Consider the following 6,248-nt stretch of genomic DNA (forward strand, 5'->3'; position numbering starts at 1 on the left):
ACACTATTATTGCACACAGTGAGTCCATGCAACTTATGTGACTTGTTAAGTAAAATCTTTACTCTTGAACTTATTTAGGCTTTTAATTAAATGTGTAAACATTTCCAAAAACATAATTCCACTTTGACATGATGGGGTATTGAATCCATTTAACCCCAGTAGCTCTACTTGCACATTCATCTTCTGCACATCCTACCATTCCAATGTTTAATTGCTATATTGTAATTACTTCACCACTATGGCCTATTTATTGCCTAACCTCTCTTATCCTACCTCATTTACACATGCTGTATATAGATTTTTCTACTGTATAATTGATTGTATGTTTGTTTATTCCATGTGTAACTCTGTGTTGTTGTATGTGTCGAACTGCTTTGCTTTATCTTGGCCAGGTCGCAGTTGCAAATGAGGACTTGTTATCAACTAGCCCACCTGGTTAAATAAAGGTGAAATAAAAATAAATACAAATAATTTTTACATTTAGGCTGTAACACAATGAAATGTGGGACAAGTCAAGGGATGTGAATACTTTCTGAAGGCACTGTATATATAAAACTCCCCCCACACAGCAATCTAATAGCATCAGTAAAATCTGTTGAAATTAAACCACAGATAAATATACCTAACATAGTACATCTATTAAACAATACATCACAACACATACATCAGAAATAGTTACACATTATAGAGATCCATTCATGGATGTACAGGTCTGTTGGAAAAACGTTCAGAAATTTCCACTGCTGATTTTTTCCAGGCGTCCATAGCGGACACCCTGGCCCTATGAATCCTGGCCGTGGACAAATTCTCAGTCAGAAACATAAGTCAGAACACAGCCTCTCTATTCTCTCGTGTGATTTCAGGTCCTCTGACTGGGAAAATGTCTTTTCACAATGAGAGCAGTGGTATGTCTTCTCCTCCTGTGTATTAGTATGTTGGAAAGGCTTTTCTCCTGTGTGTTTTCTCGCATGCTTTTTCAGACTCCCTGACCACCTAAAACTCTTTTCACACTGGGAACATTGGAAAGGCTTTTCTCCTGTGTGTATTCTCTCATGCGTTTTCAGGCTCACTAACCACCTAAAACTATTTCCACAGTGAGAACAGTGATAAGGCTTCTCTCCAGTATGTATTCTCTCATGCTTTTTCAGGACCCATAACCACCTAAAACTCTTTCCACAGTGGGAACAGTGATAAGGCTTCTCTCCCGTGTGTGTTCTCTCATGCCCAACCAGGGCTCCTAACTGAGTAAAGTTCTTCCCACAGTGCGAACAGTGGTAGGGCTTTTCTCCTGTATGTGTTCTCTCGTGCATTTTCAGGCTCCCAAACCACCTAAAACTCTTTCCACAGTGGGAGCAGTGGTGTTGGTTAGGCGTCGCTGGGTCTGTTTCCTCTGAGGAACTCTTCCCGCTGTCAGAGTCTGGTCTCTCTCCTGCAAAAGACAAACAGATTATTTAGTTAAACAGAGAGTCCTGAATTAAACCTCCATTCAATAAAATTGTTTTCCTATGAGGTTTAATCTAGACTAGATCCCTCAATACCCTGAGGTCAGTTTTCACAACATTACATCATTAAAAATAAACTTGGTGACGGTGAGATTTAAAAACAAATGATGTAGAGCTCCAAATCTAATCTCTCAGGGAATGTCATAATGATATATAATGTCATGTTTATAGGCTGAGCAGAGCTCTATAATAATAGATAATGTCATGTTTATAGGCTGATCAGAGCTCTATAATAATAGATAATGTCATGTTTATAGGCTGAGCAGAGCTCTATAATAATAGATAATGTCATGTTTATAGGCTGAGCAGAGCTCTATAATAATAGATAATGTCATGTTTATAGGCTGAGCAGAGCTCTATAATAATAGACAAGGTCATGTTTATTGGCTGAGCAGAGCTCCATAATAATAGATAATGTCATGTTTATAGGCTGAGCAGAGCTCTATAATAATAGATAATGTTATGTTTATAGGCTGAACAGAGCTCTATAATAATAGATAATGTCATGTTTATAGGCTGAGTAGAGCTCTATAATATATAATGTCATGTTTATAGGCTGAGTAGAGCTCTATAATAATAGATAATGTCATGTTTATAGGCTGAACAGAGCTCTATAATAATAGATAATGTCATGTTTATAGGCTGAACAGAGCTCTATAATAATAGATAATGTCATGTTTATAGGCTGAGCAGAGCTCTATAATAATAGATAAGGTCATGTTTATAGGCTGAGCAGAGCTCCATAATAATAGATAATGTCATGTTTATAGGCTGAGCAGAGCTCTATAATAATAGATAATGTCTTGTTTATAGGCTGAGCAGAGCGCTATAATAATAGATAATGTCATGTTTATAGGCTGATCAGAGCTCTATAATAATAGATAATGTCATGTTTACAGGCTGAGCAGAGCTCTATAATAATAGATAATGTCATGTTTACAGGCTGATCAGAGCTCTATAATAATAGATAATGTCATGTTTATTGGCTGAGCAGAGCTCTATAATAATACATATTACTATTTCAGTCAATGTTTAAGGCTGCAGTTGATCCATTGTTAATAACGTGTTGTTGGTGGCCTACTTCATCTCTAAAGTAATAATGGACATTACTATCTTCTCTAAATGATATATTTTTTGTTTAGCCACACCTTTCCTTCAACATTTTTATTTGGAAGACTTACAAACTCACAGACGTTTGCTAATATGTTCAGTCTCCCCAAAACCACTGTCCTTTTCATGTCAATAATGCTTCTTATTTTATGTATTTCTCCAACATTATTTAGAAATCTGCGTTTTTGCTGGTATACACACTCTACACAAGGCCTACAATAGACACACGTCAAAAGTTTCATTTATAACTTGTTTGCCATTCTGTGAGACAATTAAGTTGTGATTTTGTGGTGGGAGGGACTCTGATGGTATACACATGTTACAGTTAAGCAATAAGACCAGAGGAAGTGTGGTATATGGCCAATATAGCATGTCTGTCCTTATGCACAACACAACACAACGTGCCTGGATACAGAACTTAGCCGTGGTATATTGGCCATCTATCACTGAGGTGTCTTATTGCTATTATAAACATGTTACCAACGTAATTAGAACAGTAAAAATACATGTCATACCCATGGTATACAGCCTGATATACCACGGCTGTCAGCCAATCATCATTCAGGCCTTTAATCACCCATTTTAAAATGTAGCTTTAACATTATATTATAACATAAATTCCTATAGTACAGAACATGATTTAAGTATAGAATTTCAGTAGCATGCTGCTTTAAAACAACACACTCGTTCAAAACAGTTGGACAGTTAGAGCCCGTTTTTAAGACAGTACTTACTGGTGGTAATCAGATCTCCTGACTCCTCTGTCAATATGACCGTTATCTCTCCCTCTTTCTCCTCCTTCACCCCAAAAACTGTATCCTCCTCTTTCTCTTCCTCCTCTTCTTTTACTGTAACATCCTCCTCCTCTTTCACTCTGAACGCGTCTTCCTCTTCTTTCACTGAAACGTCTTTCTCTTCATCTTTCACTGTAACAGCCTCACCCTCTACTTCTTGTTTTACTGTAACATCCTCCTCTTCCTTCTCCTCTTTCACGACAATGTTCAGCCCCAGAGCTTCTTTCTCCGTCCAGCAGACCTCCTCTTCTTTAACAGGAGGGGAGTAGTTTAGGGAGCTCATGTTCGGGGATGTTAGCTAGCTAGCTATCATTAGCGACTAGGCTAATGCTAACTTAACCAGCCAGCTACTATAGCTGACTAATAAAAAATAACGTAATATTAAATTAAATAGGTTAACAAGTAGATACGACAGAAGTGTGTCTAAAACACAGTAGGTAATATAGACCGAAAGCGTCTAAATAGCTTGAATGTTTCGGCTATGTTGGCTAGCAAGCTACCGAGGTGGTTGACGAGCTGTTTATGAAGAACCGTCCACTAGATTATACGTCACGCTGCAGCATCGCCTGAAAGACGCACATCGCCGTCTGCTGACTGGAGGGAAACGCAGTTGAGGATCAGATTTTATATTCAGACTAAGATTATTTTACATGGATTTAATTAAATTATACTATTACATTGAGACATACAAAGACCTGAATGTGTTGATTGATTAGTGCGAATAGAAAATGTTTACTACAGCACCTTTAAGGCAGTTTCACTAAGTCAAACTAAATCTAAATAAGTAGCCAGCTACTGTAGGTCTATACTGCTCCTACATGGTGTAACAATACATCATGTAGATGTATATAATGAACAGACTAGGTCTATACTGCTCCTACATGGTGTAACAATACATCATGTAGATGTATATAATGAACAGACTAGGTCTATACTGCTCCTACATGGTGTAACAATACAGCATGTAGATGTATATAGTGAACAGCCTAGGTCTATACTGCTCCTACATGGTGTAACAATACATCATGTAGATGTATATAATGAACAGACTAGGTCTATACTGCTCCAACATGGTGTAACAATACATCATGTAGATGTATATAATGAACAGACTAGGTCTATACTGCTCCTACATGGTGTAACAATACATCATGTAGATGTATATAATGAACAGACTAGGTCTATACTGCTCCTACATGGTGTAACAATACATCATGTAGATGTATATAATGAACAGACTAGGTCTGTACTGCTCCAACATGGTGTAACAATACATCATGTAGATGTATATAATGAACAGACTAGGTCTATACTGCTCTTACATGGTGTAACAATACATCATGTAGATGTATATAATGAACAGACTAGGTCTATACTGCTCCTACATGGTGTAAAAATACATCATGTAGATGTATATAATGAACAGACTAGGTCTATACTGCTCCTACGTGGTGTAACAATACATCATGTAGATGTATATAATGAACAGACTAGGTCTATACTGCTCCTACGTGGTGTAACAATACATCATGTAGATGTATATAATGAACAGACTAGGTCTATACTGCTCCTACATGGTGTAACAATACATCATGTAGATGTATATAATGAACAGACTAGGTCTGTACTGCTCCTACATGGTGTAACAATACATCATGTAGATGTATATAATGAACAGACTAGATCTATACTGCTCCTACATGGTGTAACAATACATCATGTAGATGTATATAATGAACAGACTTGGTCTATACTGCTCCTACATGGTGTAACAATACATCATGTAGATGTATATAATGAACAGACTAGGTCTATACTGCTCCTACATGGTGTAACAATACATCATGTAGATGTATATAATGAACAGACTAGGTCTATACTGATCCTACATGGTGTAACAATACATCATGTAGATGTATATAATGAACAGACAAGGTCTATACTGCTCCTACATGGTGTAACAATACATCATGTAGATGTATATAATGAACAGACTATGTCTATACTGCTCCTACATGGTGTAACAATACATCATGTAGATGTATATAATGAACAGACTAGGTCTATACTGCTCCTACGGGGTGTAACAATACATCATGTAGATGTATATAATGAACAGACTAGGTCTATACTGCTCCTACCTGGTGTAACAATACATCATGTAGATGTATATAATGAACAGACTAGGTCTATACTGCTCCTACATGGTGTAACAATACATCATGTAGATGTATATAATGAACAGACTAGGTCTATACTGCTCCTACATGGTGTAACAACACATCATGTAGATGTATATAATGAACAGACTAGGTCTATACTGCTCCTACATGGTGTAACAATACATCATGTAGATGTATATAATGAACAGACTAGGTCTATACTGCCCCTACATGGTGTAACAACACATCATGTAGATGTATATAATGAACAGACTAGGTCTATACTGCTCCTACATGGTGTAACAATACATCATGTAGATATATACTACTGTTCAAAAGTTTGGGATCACTTAGAAATGTCCTTGTTTTTTAAAGAAAGCACATTTTTCATCCATTAAAATAATAATAAAATTGATCAGAAATACAGTGTAGACATTGTTAATGTTGTAAAAAATATATATATATATTTTTTTAACAAATTCACCTTTATCTAACCAGGTGGCCAGTTGAGAACAAGTTCTCATTTACATCTGCGACCTGGACAAGATAAAGCAAAGCAGTGCGACACAAACAACAACTTGTTCTTTAACAAAGCTTTTGTAAACAGTGTTGTTGCATAACAATCAGGCAGTAGAACAACAATAATCATCACCTTCTTGACCAATCTACCCTCCCCTTAA

At 36.6% G+C, this 6,248-nt stretch overlaps 1 long non-coding RNA gene across 1 annotated transcript; it reads right to left on the reverse strand.

Moving 5' to 3' along the window:
* Positions 1-753: 753 nt before the first annotated feature.
* Positions 754-3,483, reverse strand: LOC115152500 (uncharacterized). Its single transcript, XR_003867513.1, has 2 exons — positions 3,347-3,483; positions 754-1,429 (listed from the first exon to the last, which is right to left on the reverse strand). It is a non-coding gene; the product is annotated as an uncharacterized LOC115152500 (long non-coding RNA).
* Between the last annotated feature and the right edge of the window lie 2,765 nt (positions 3,484-6,248).

Source organism: Salmo trutta, chromosome 17 (assembly GCF_901001165.1).
Source record: "Salmo trutta chromosome 17, fSalTru1.1, whole genome shotgun sequence".
In the NCBI taxonomy this organism is placed as follows: domain Eukaryota; kingdom Metazoa; phylum Chordata; class Actinopteri; order Salmoniformes; family Salmonidae; genus Salmo; species Salmo trutta.